Genomic DNA, 12,746 nt, shown 5'->3' on the forward strand with positions numbered 1-12,746 from the left:
CCTTTCTATCAATGATATGTAAGTCAAATTCTTGTAGCAAGAGAACCCACCTAATGAGTCTAGGTTTAGCATCTTTATTTTCCATAAGATATTTTATAGCAGCATGGTTGGTATGAACAATAACTTTAGAATCAACAATGTAAGATATGAATTTATCACAAGCAAACACCACTACTAAGAATTCTTTTTCAGTAGCATAATTTCGTCGAGCATTGTCTAGAGTTTTACTAGCATAATGAATAACATTTAATTTCTTATCAACTATTTTTCCTAGAACAACACCAACAACATAGTCACTAGCATCACGGATAATTTCAAAAGGAAAAATTCCAATCAGGTGGCTGAACAATAGGTGCAGAAATCATGTCTTTCTTAAGTGTTTCAGAGGCTTCTACACAATCATCATCAAAAACAAATGGAACTTCCTTTTGTAAAAGATTTGTAAGAGGCCTAGAAACTTTAGAGAAGCATTTAATAAACCTCCTAAAGAAACCAACATGACCAAGGAAACTACGAATACCTTTGATATCTTTAGGACATGGCATTTTCTCAATTGCATCAACTTTAGCTTTATCCACCTCAATACCCCATTTAGAAATTTTATGTCCCAAGACAATACCTTCATTAACCATAAAGTTGCACTTCTCCCAATTCAAGACAAGATTAGTTTGCTCGCATCTCTGCAAAACTCGATCGAGGTTGCTTAAGCAATCATCAAAAGAAGTTCCGTAAACGGAAAAATCATCCATGAAAACCTCAACAATGTTTTCACAAAAATCAGAGAATATAGCAGTCATACATCTTTGAAAGGTAGCAGGTGCATTACATAAACCAAAAGGCATACATCTATAAGCATAAGTTCCAAAAGGACAAGTAAAGGTTGTTTTCTCTTGATCAGGTTGGGATATAGGTATATGAGAAAAAACAGAATATCCATCAAGGAAACAAAAATGTGTGTGCTTTGGCAATCTTTCTAGCATTTGACCAATAAAAGGCAGAGGGTAATGATCTTTTCTAGTAGCTTTATTTAATTTTCTAAAATCAATTACCATTCTATAGCCAGTGACAATTCTTTGTGGAGTAAGTTCATTCTTGTCATTACGAACAATAGTAATACCTCCCTTCTTAGGGACACAATGAACAGGACTTAACCATCTACTATCAGCTATAGGATAGATTATACCTGCTTCCAGAAGCTTCAGTATTTCAGTTCTTACCACTTCTTTCATCTTAGGATTTAAGTGTCATTGGTGATGAACAACGGGTTTAGCACCATGTTCCATATTAATTTTGTGTTGATAGAGAGTGGTACTAATGCCCTTTAAATCATCAAGAGTATACCCAATAGCAGCTCGGTGCTTCCTCGGAACCTTTAATAATCTTTCCTCTTCATGTTCTGAAAGGTTAGCACTAATGATAACAGGATATATCTTCTTCTCATCAAGATAAGCATATTTTAGAGTGTCCGGCAATTGTTTTAATTCAAATACAGGATCACCTTTAGGTGGAGGACCTCCTAGAGTCTCAATAGGCAAATTGTATTTAAGCAGAGGACGTTGTTCAAAGAAAATCTATCTATTTCATTTCTTTCATGCATATGTATATCATTCTCATGGTCTAGCAAATATTGTTCTAGCGGATCAGTATGAGGTACATCAATAGAAGCAAGACCAATTATTTCATCCTTACTAGGCAATTCTTTCTTATGATGCTTCCTACTAAACTTAGAAAAATTAAATTCATGAGACTCATCACCAAAACTAACACCGACCGTTTGTTTCTCACAATCTATTTTAGCATTAACGGTGTTCAAGAAAGGTCTACCAATGATAATGGGACAAAAGTCATCTTGTGGGAAACTAAGAATAAGAAAATCAGTAGGATATTTTATTTTCCCACACAAGACTTCAACATCTCTAACAATCCCAAGTGGTGTGATTGTGTCTCTATTAGCAAGTTTAATAGTAACATCTATGTCTTCTATCGAGCGGGTGCTACATCATTCATAATTTCTTGATATAAGGTAAAAGGAATAGCACTCACGCTAGCACCTATGTCACATAAGCCATGATAACAGTGATCTCCTATCTTGACCGAGACAACAGGCATGCCAACAACGGGTCTATGTTTATCCTTTTCATCGGGTTTGGTAATTCTAGCAGCTTCATCATAGAAGTAATTAACATGCCCATCTATATTTTCAACCAGGAGATCCTTAACCATAGCAACACTAGGTTCTACTTTGATTTGTTCATCTGGTTTGGAAGGTCTAATATAACTTTTGTTGACCACAGTTGAAACTTTAGCATGTTCCTTCATCCTAACAAGGAAATGTGGTTTTTCAATATAAGCAGTAGAAACAACTGGATCAACATTATCAATAATAGTTTCATCTTTAGCTATTACCGGTTCTTTATTTTCTTCTTTAATAGGTGGGTGATATTTAAACCACTTATCCTTAGGGAGATCAACAAGAGTAGCAAAAGATTCACAAAAGGAGGCTACTATCTCAGAGTCAAGTCCATATTTAGTGCTAAACTTTTGAAAAGCATCGGTGTTCATAAAAGATTTAACACAATCAAACTTAAGCTTAATACCTGACTCGTTACCTTCGTCGAGTTCCCAATCTTCGGAGTTGCGTTTAATTATTTCTAGAAGATCCCACCTGAATTCAATAGTCTTCTTCATAAATGAACCAATACAAGAAGTATCGAGCATGGATCGATCATCATGAGAAAGTCGAGCATAAAAATTCTGAATAATAATTTCTCTTGAGAGCTCATGATTGGGCATGAATATAACATTGACTTAAGCCTCCCCCAAGCTAGAGCGATACTTTCTCCTTCAGGAGGCCAAAAATTTTATATATAATTCCGATCACGATGAACTAGATGCATAGGATAAACTTTTTGGTGGAACTCCAATTTCAATCGATTCCAATTCCAAGATCCAATATCATCGCATAGCCTATACCATGCAAATGCTTTTCCCTTTAAAGATAAAGGGAATACCTTCTTCTTAGCTTCATCTCTAGGTAAACCTGCAAGCTTAAATAATCCACAAATTTCCTCCACATATATCAAGTGCATATCAGGATGTTCGGTTCCATCTCCTGCATAAGGATTAGCTAGCAGTTGTTCTATCATACCCAAAGGAATTTCATAGCCAATATTTTCAGTGGGTGCAGTAGGTTGATGGGTGACTAATTGTGGTTCCGGTACAGGTGAAGATACCCCGAACAAACCCCTCAAAGGATTGTTTTCCATACTAACAAGTGACAGTAAATTTCAGCACATAGTAATAATTTTTCCTTACCAAGAGCGGTTCACTCCCCGGCAACGGCGCTAGAAAATAACCTTGATGACCCACAAGTATATGGGATCAATCATAGTCCTCGATAAGTAAGAGTGTCGAACCCAAGGAGGAGCAGAAGGAAATGACAAGTGGTTTTCAGCAAGGTATTCTATGCAAGCACTGGAATTATAAGTAACAAGTAGTTTGATAGCAAGATAATTTGTAACGAGAAAGTAACGATATTAGTAACAAAAGGTGCAGCAAGGTAGCCCAATCCTTTTGAGGCAAAGTACAGGACAAAATAGTCTCTTATGACAAGCAAAGCGTTCTTGAGGGTACACGGGAATTTCATCTGGTCACTTTCATCATGTTGGTTTGATTTGTGTTCGCTACTTTGATAATTTGATATGTGGGTGAACCGGTGCTTAGGTGATGTTCTTACTTGAACAAAACTCCTACTTATGATTAACCTCCTCGCAAGCATCCTCAACTATGAGATAAGTAATAACAATAAATTTAACCATAGCATTAAACTTTTGGATCCAAATTAGTCCCTTACGAAATAGCGCATAAACTAGGGTTTAAGATTCTATTGCCCTCGCAACCCATCATCTAATAACTACTCCACAATGCATTCCCTTAGGCCCAAATATGGTGAAGTGCCATGTAGTCGACGTTCACATGACACCACTAAGGGAATCACTGTAAGTGCATCTAGTGCCCCTTAGTGATTTTGGTGTATTGAAGACTTATAGGTTAAGGGACTAATGTGTTTTTAGGTGTACACAGGTCTATAAGTCTATGAGGAGTTTGATATTTACAGAGAAAGTCGACCCCTAAAAATGAAGTTCTTCGACTGAAGACTTTGGATTTCTGAAGACTTTCTGAAGACTTTGAAAGTGAAGAAATTGGTGCAATCCTGAAGACTTGGTATTCACTTGAGGAACATGAAGCATGAAGACTTTTGTTTTTGTAGTTTCATTTTCTCTTTCTTGAGTCTTAGGAAACACCGTACTATTAAAGGGGTTCAAGGAAATACTAAGGAAAAAATTCCATGTGATGCTCAACTCAAATCCTACACCTACCAATCCCTTCGAGTGAAGCCATTGGAAATCTCATACAGTTCAGTCATATTCTTCAGTGACAGAGACGAAGTTCTTCTGGTCTCTGAGGAATTTGTTCTGACTGAGGAGTTAGGAATTCACCAATGCAGATTACCTACACAGTGAGGAGCATGATAGCCCTGAGGAATTTGATACTCAAATTTCTGACCGTTGTTGTGCTATGCGCCAGCTGTCCCAGAATATCTACCCACCTAACGGTCATATCATTGATGGGCATTTATGTTTTATCATGTCGGGCTGCTCCCTGGGCTATAAATAGCCGCCCCCTACAACCACTAGCTGGTTGGCTGCTCCAAGAGAAACTGGCACTTGTCATTTGAGAGCATCCCATCCTCCGAGGACTTTGAGCGAAAATCATCAAGTGAGGAAAACCCAAACCCAAACACCTACAAACCCCAAGTGATTGAGCATCACTGAAGAGATTGATCCTGCATGGATCCGATGCTTGTTACCTTTGAAGATTGTGCTTCTTCCAGATGGTTAGGCGTCAAGGCCTAGAGCATCCAAGAGGAATTGTGGATTGCCGAGTGACCAAGTTTGTGAAGGTTTGGAAGTCACCTCAAGACTTACCATGAGTGATTGGGCGAGGTCCATGTGATCTTAGCTCAAGGGGAATACGGTGAGGATTGAGTGTTCTGGACTGTGTGTTCAGAACTAGGTGTCCGGGACTGTGTGTCCTCAGGTTTAAATACCTAGCTGCCCTAACCAGATGTACAACTGAGACAGCAGTTGGAACTAGTCTACCAAATCATTGTCTTCACCAAGCTCATTGGTTCTATTTCGTCAACTCTTTCATTTCCTCATAACTGTGTCGAGTGCTTGTTCATATCTGTGTTTGAAGACTTTGACTGAAGACTTTCTCAAATTCCACAGTTCAATTTCTTCAGTCTGTTTGTCTTCATCCTGTGTTATCCTGTGCTTACGCTTACTATTCTCTGTGCTTGTCTTCATTTCATCATGATGACTATGCTTGTGCTCTGTTATGTTTACTTTTGAGTACTTATTCCGCTTCTAGTAGTTCTTTGCTAAGGAATTTCCTCACCTGCAAATTCCACAGTGAAGAATTCATAAAAATCGCCTATTCACCCCCCCTCTAGTCGATATAACGCACTTAGAATCACAATATACGTACCATCAAAATATCGAACACATATCAAGTTCACATGATTACTTGCAACAAGATTTCTCCTGTGACCTAAAGAACAAAAGTAACGAATCACAAATAATAATCATGCTCAAGATCAGAGGGGTATTAAATAACATAATGGATCTGAACATATAATCTTCCACCAAATAAACCATATAGTAATCAACTTCAAGATGTAATCAACACTACTAGTCACCCATAAGTACCAATCTATAGTTTTGGTACAAAGATTGAACACAAGAGATGAACTAGGGTTTGAGAGTAAAGTTGAAGATGTTGATGGAGATTGCCCTCCCCAAGATGGGAGATTTGTTGGTGATGATGATAATGATGAATTCCCCCTCTGGCAGGGAAGTTCCCCCGGCGGAATCGCTCCGCCGGAGGGCAAAAGTGCTCCTGCCCAAGTTCCGCCTTGAGACAGCGGTGCTTCCTCCCGAAAGTCATCTCCTTATTTTTTTTCTAGGTCAAAATGACTTATGTACCAGAAGTGGGGCACCATAGGTGGGCCGAGTAGGGCACAACCCACCAGGGCGCGCCTGGGCTCCCTGGCACGCCCAGGTGGGTTGTGCCCACCTGGTGGCCCCCTCTGGTACTTATTGGCTCCAATATTTCTTATATATTCCACAAAAATTCCCCGTAAAGTTTCAGTTCATTTGGAGTTGTGCAGAATAGGTAGCCTGACATAGCTTTTTCAGGTCGAGAATTCCAGCTGCTGATATTCTCCCTCTTTGTGTGTACCTTGCATATTATGAGAGAAAAGGCATGACAATTACTCCAAAAAGCATTAGTATAGATAAATAATATAAATAACAGTAGGTAAACATGATGCAAAATGGATGTATCAGGAACTAAAACACATGTTAACGCTCCATGTTATATCAGATAATTCCAGATGATATAATCATAAAGTATAACAAGCAAGTATTGGGTCGATTCAGCATGATCGTTCTTCTAACGTCATACCCTCAATGTTTTTTAGGACTATTGTTACCCTTAACGATATCCTAAGATCCATAAAACGTGATCACCAACAACACTTGAGCCAGCCTTAGAGGCGAGACCGGGAACGTATTATTTACCGTTTATCATCTCACACGTGCATATGAGTTTTCCACTGAATCGCATATTCCAGGATCATAGCAGTTATAGCATGAAGGATAAACTCTTAATTATGAATAATAGAATTATTATAATACAATATTATTGTCTCTAGGGCATATTTCCAACAAAACCTTGAAGTTGAGGAAGTACACAATTTGCAGGTTGTGAGTTGCGACGAAGGCAATGCCCCCTCGATTAATGGGAAGCTTCCCACTGGCATCCCGGAGCTCAGTCCAGTCGAAGACTGTTCTTGGCTCAGAATTATCTCCTTTAGCATGACACTCATGTGCGCCCGGAAAGTATAAGTGATTCGAATAGATTCCAACTCAGGTGCTATAACTACCTTGCGAAATTGGGTTGGACCTTTGTTTTCATGGATATGAGATATCCAGGTTGTGGAGTTGCAGCGCCATGACTCGGAGCTCAAGAGAGAAGCAACCGATAATTGTGGATGGACAACAAAGTGGTGAGCGTTGACTCATAGAAGGATATGGATGTGTTGGTTGGAGCAAGATATTTCCAGAGAAAGGTGGGACCATAAGAGCACAATAATTTTCAATACATGTATGATCCAACGGCTGTGTACCAAGACAATGCATCGGTTGGAACCGTTAGTGGATTTTGAGTGCTTTTATTCGTCGGCATTCACCCGGCAAATAACGGTGGGAACGTCCGCCACCTCCTCTACCGCCAGATGATTTTTTTATCGTGCAACACACATCGACTACTATTACATGCAATAGTTTTCAACGTGGCCCATGTTGTGCTCGACTGCTTTTCTATGTTGCAAATCCTCTCCTTCAACTGTGCGCCATGTGCCCATGTTGGACCCGCACCACCACTCTCCTGTTCTTATCTTGAACAAAGAGAGCGCAACCACACCTTCCCCCCTGAGCCTCATCTCCGACCTCTAGGTCCCTCCCATCCACGTGTTTTAACACCCACAATGCGGCTATATCTCCCACCTGTCGAGGCACGACTTAGAGGCATAGCCGCATGGTAGGCATGTCACAAGAGGGGTAATCTTTACACATCCCATGTACTGAATAAGAAAGGGATAAAGAGTCAGCTTATAATCGCCAGTTCACACAATACATAAATAGATCATACATCATCCAAGGTCCAATCAATGGTCCGACTATGGAACCAAAATAAAGAAAGACAACCCCAAATGCTAGATCCCCGATCGACCCAACTGGGCTCCTCTACTGATCATCCGGAAAAGAAAATAGTAACGGCCCGAATCCTCGTCGAACTCTCACTTGAGTTCGGTAGCGTCCCTTGCACTGGCATCATCGGCACCTGCATTTGTTTGGGAGTATCTGTGAGTCACGGGGACTTAGCAATCTCACACTCCCGAGATCAAGACTATTTAAGCTTAAGGGTAGGAAAGGGCAGTGAGGTGGAGCTGCAGCAAGAACTAGCATATATGGTGGCTAACTTACGCAAAAGAGAGCGAGAAGAGAAGCAAAACACGATGGAGAAGCTAAAAGTGATCAAGAAGTGATCCTGAAACTACTTACATTCAAGCACAACATGAGACCGTGTTCACTTCCCAGACTCCGTCGAGAAGAGACCATCACGGCTACACACGCGGTTGATTCATTTTAATTAAGTTAAGTGTCAAGTTCTCTACAACCGGATATTAACAAATTCCCATCTACCCATAACCGCGGGCACGGCTTTCAAAAGTTCAAAACCCTGCAGGGGTGTCCCAACTTAGCCCATCACAAGCTCTCACGGTCAACGAAGGATATTCCTTCTCGCGGGAAGACCCGATCAGTCTCGGAATCCCGGTTGCAAGACATTTCGACAATGGTAAAACAAGACCAGCAAGACCGCCCGATGCGCCGACATCCCGATAGGAGCTGCACATATCTCGTTCTCAGGGCAACACCGGATGAACACTACGTACAGCTAAAACTAGCCCTCAAGTTTCCCCGAGGTGGCGCCGCAAGTGGCTCTGTTTCGGACCAACACTTAGAGAAGCACTGGCCCGGGGGGGTTAAAATAAAGATGACCCTTGAGTCTGCAGAACCCAAGGGAAGGTGATAGATTGTTAGGCAAATGTAAAACCAAGGTTGGCCCTTGCTGGAGGAGTTTTATTCAAAGCGAACTGTCAAGGGGTTCCCATAACACCCAACCGCCTAAGGAACGCAAAATGAAGGAACATAACACCAGTATGACGGAAACTAGGGCGTCAAGAGTGGAAGAAAACACCAGGCATAAGGCCAAGCCTTCCACCCTTTACCAAGTATATAGATGCATTAAATAAAATAAGAGATATTGTGATATCCCATCATATCCATGTCCCAACATGGAACAAACTTCAACTTCACCTGCAACTAGCAACACTATAAGAGGGGCTGAGCAAAAGCGGTAACATAGCCAAACAACGGTTTGCTAGGAAGGTGGGTCAGAGGCTTGACGAGGCAATATGGGAGGCATGATATATCAAGTGGTAGGTAGCGCGGCATAGCAATAGAGCGAACAACCAGCAAGCAAAGATAGAAGTGATTTCGAGGGTATGGTCATCTTGCCTGAGATCCCGCAAGGAAGAAGAACGAGTCCATGAGGAAGACAAACGGACATGGTCAAACGGATCCTCACACACGCGACGTTATCGAAACTAACAAGAATAAGAAACACCAGAAAGGAGCAAACAACATGGTGAACAACCCTCACATAAATATGGCATGATGCACAACCAAGTATGATGCATGTCCGGTTTAAATATGCATGGCATGGCAAAGTGCACAAACAAAACTACAAGTTAATTGGAGCCCAATATGCAATGAGTTGCATATTGACGGAACACCACATCAATTATTTAGTTCACTCCGGTTAGGTACTCAACAATATTAAATGTTGGTTAACATGGCAAGAGGTCAAGCATAACAAAACTATACCATCTAAACAATTTAAATGCGGCCGGATATAACAAACAACGAATCCGGTAAATCCCCATATTTATTTAGCAAATTAATGCAAACAACAATTTAAACATTCTTGATGTTGTTATCATGATGCGGATGACATTTGCAACTTTTATCCATTTTTTCTTAAAAGTTGACATGAGCGTGATGAGAGCATTTGTCACCATGGTAGAAAGAAAGGGTGCCACGGCGACGAAACGGAAATGATGCTGCGGCAACATTCCGATGATCCGGTAGCTCACGGGGATACTGGCGCAAAGGGAAGTGGGTGTGAGTGTGTCATGCAAGAAGATGGGGTACTCCCGGTACCGGGTTCCCACATGTCGATGGCAAGGCAACGAGGAACTCGCAAGGAACAACTCGGACACGGTGCAACCACGAGCATCTCAAACATCACACATCATTCGTTCACGGGCGTCGTCTCGGTGGTTATACCTTCCAAGGGAGCATTCTCGAGGGGTTTGAGTTCATAGAGGAAGTAGTTTTTCTTGTGACGGTAGTGGAAGTAGGGGTACATGATGACGATAGAGGTACTCGCGACGGTAGTGGTACACGTTTCCTGTCGAAATTACAGCGGCGGTAGTTGTACATGGTTCGTTGATGTTCGAATCACCGGTAGAGGTACTTGGCATAGCGTTACAAGGTCGGTCTCGCCGGTCTCGGTCTCGGCAGCGTAGTTGTACAAGCGCGACATCGGACTTCTCGAACCCGAACTCTTCGGGGGGCGTCGTGGTACTTGGCGAATCCGCGTAGTCGTGCACGTTCCAACATCAAACTTGGAGGAACACTAACGGCGGTAGAGGTACACTTGTTGTAGGGGTACTTGTCAGATCCGAGGCGACAGTAGTCGTTCACATTCGTTCGGAGAGGTAAAAGGTGACTCCAAGCCCTTCACGGTCGATGGTGGGAGGCGGGCAGCGAAGCAGCAGCAACGTGCGGGCACCGACGGGCACCATGCCCGTGAGGAGGAGGGGCTCTGCAGGAAACCAACAGCAAGGCATGAAGGCGTGCCGGTAGATGCAGAGGAAAGCAACAACGCTAAAGAACCACGGTGGCGGAGCTGGGACTTTCACGACGAGCAGGGTGAGGCAGAGGTCCTACGGGCGTCAGGGAGACCGGATCCGGCCACGGCTCTCTGGTTCAGGTCGGTTCCAGGCGCCGGAAGCTTGGCCTGCTCCTACTGGTAGGGTCGGCCGGCGACGAGGCTTGACCGGAGCGGCGGCCTGGTTCCACGGTGGCTGGAGCGACAAAGGAGAAGCCAACGCAGGAGGAAGGAGGCGCACGGATGCGGGGCCTCGCTGGTGGCCTGCTGGTCGGCCGCGAGGAGGCTCGCGTGGGGAAGGAGATCCGGCGGGGGCGCGAGGGTGCTGGGCGGCGGTCCGCTGGATCCGGCGAGGGGCGAGAGGAGGCCACGGCAGGAGGTTGGAGGGATCTGGCGACGGGATGAGGAGGGAGAGATCGAAAGATGGGGAAACAGGTGCAGGGCTTCTCCCTGGAGCGTTGCGAGGAGAGGGAGAGAGAGATCGATCGAGCAGAGGGGAAGGAGCGTGGGGATCGAGCGGTTGTGGGATCTGTGCGTGCGGGTGCTGGCGGCGGTGTTGGAGGATGCGAGGGAGAGGGTGAGAGTTAGGTTTAGGACTAGGTGGTTCTGTAGGGGAAGGATGGTCCTAGGGGGGTCGGCTGGGCCTAAAGGCCTGGCTGCGGATGGCCTATAGGCCGGGTGGGCTGGCTCCTCTCTCCTCTCTTGTCTAAAAAATAAAATAAGGAAAACCCAGGCTCAGAGAAGGAAAAAGGCCAGCAAATTTGAAAAGGAAAAAGTACCCTTGTGCTCCTGGATTTATCTAGTATTTGAATAAAATGCCTTGGCAATTTTAGAGGCTGCAATTTTTATGCAAGTTTGAAAATAACTCAAACTGGAATAAATCTGTAGCCCAACCAAAACACTTCTAATAGACCTGAAAATTGGAGGAGGTGATCTTGGCACGGTCTAGTATTTATAGGGAAAAGTTGAACATTTTAAAGAAAGAGGAGAAAGCCGCTTGCAATAAATGGGTGAAATTTGAAAGAAGGAAAAAGTGAAATGGTTTGCACTTGGAGAAGGGCCTTGGAGGAAAGATCATGGATGCAAAAATAGTTTAGAAACGAGAGGGATTTATAATGCAAGTTTGTTGCGGTTAATTCCAAACTAATGGAATATTTTATATAGCTCCCTAATAATATTGGGAGTATATCTTCTAAAGAGAAATCACCATTGTGAATATCCCTCGATTTAAATGGAACAAAGATCCATACGATTTATTTAGTTGAGTTATTAAAAAGGTTGCAAGATGACATGATGCAATGCACATGATGCAAAGATGCATGCAACAGACAAAACAAAACACTCGACGAAACTCGGAAAACATGGAAGGCATTTGAAGCTCCGGTCTTGGGGCGTTACAACACTCCACCACTCAACAATATTTAGCAAATTAATGCAAACAACAATTTAAACATTCTTGATGTTGTTATCATGATGCAGATGACATTTGCAAGTTTTATGCATTTTTTATTAAAAGTTGACATGAGCGTGATGAGAGCATTTGTCACCATGGTAGAAAGAAAGGGGTGCCACGGCGACGAAACAGAAATGATGCCGCGGCAACATTCCGATGATCCGGTAGCTCACGGGGATACTGGTGCAAAAGGAAGTGGGTTTGAGTGTGTCATGCAAGAAGATGGGGTACTCCCGGTACCGGCTTCCCACATGTCGACGGCAAGGCAACGAGGAACTCGCAAAGAACAACTCGGACATGGTGCAACCACGAGCATCTCAAACATCACACATCATTCGTTGACGGGCGTTGTCTCGGTGGTTATACCTTCCAAGGGAGCATTCTCGAGGGGTTCGAGTTCATAGAGGAAGTAGTTTTTCTTGTGACGGTAGTGGAAGTAGGGGTACATGACGACGGTAGAGGTACTCGCGACGGTAGTGGTACATGTTTCTTGTCAAAATTACAGCGGCGGTAGTTGTACACGGTTCGTAGATGTTCGAATCACCGGTAGAGGTACTTGGCATAGCGTTACAAGGTCGGTCTCGCCGGTCTCGGTCTCGGCAGCGTAGTTGTACAAGCGCGATATCGGACTTGTCGAACCCGAACTCTT

Source organism: Triticum dicoccoides, chromosome 4A (genome assembly GCF_002162155.2).
Source record: "Triticum dicoccoides isolate Atlit2015 ecotype Zavitan chromosome 4A, WEW_v2.0, whole genome shotgun sequence".
Classification (NCBI taxonomy): domain Eukaryota; kingdom Viridiplantae; phylum Streptophyta; class Magnoliopsida; order Poales; family Poaceae; genus Triticum; species Triticum dicoccoides.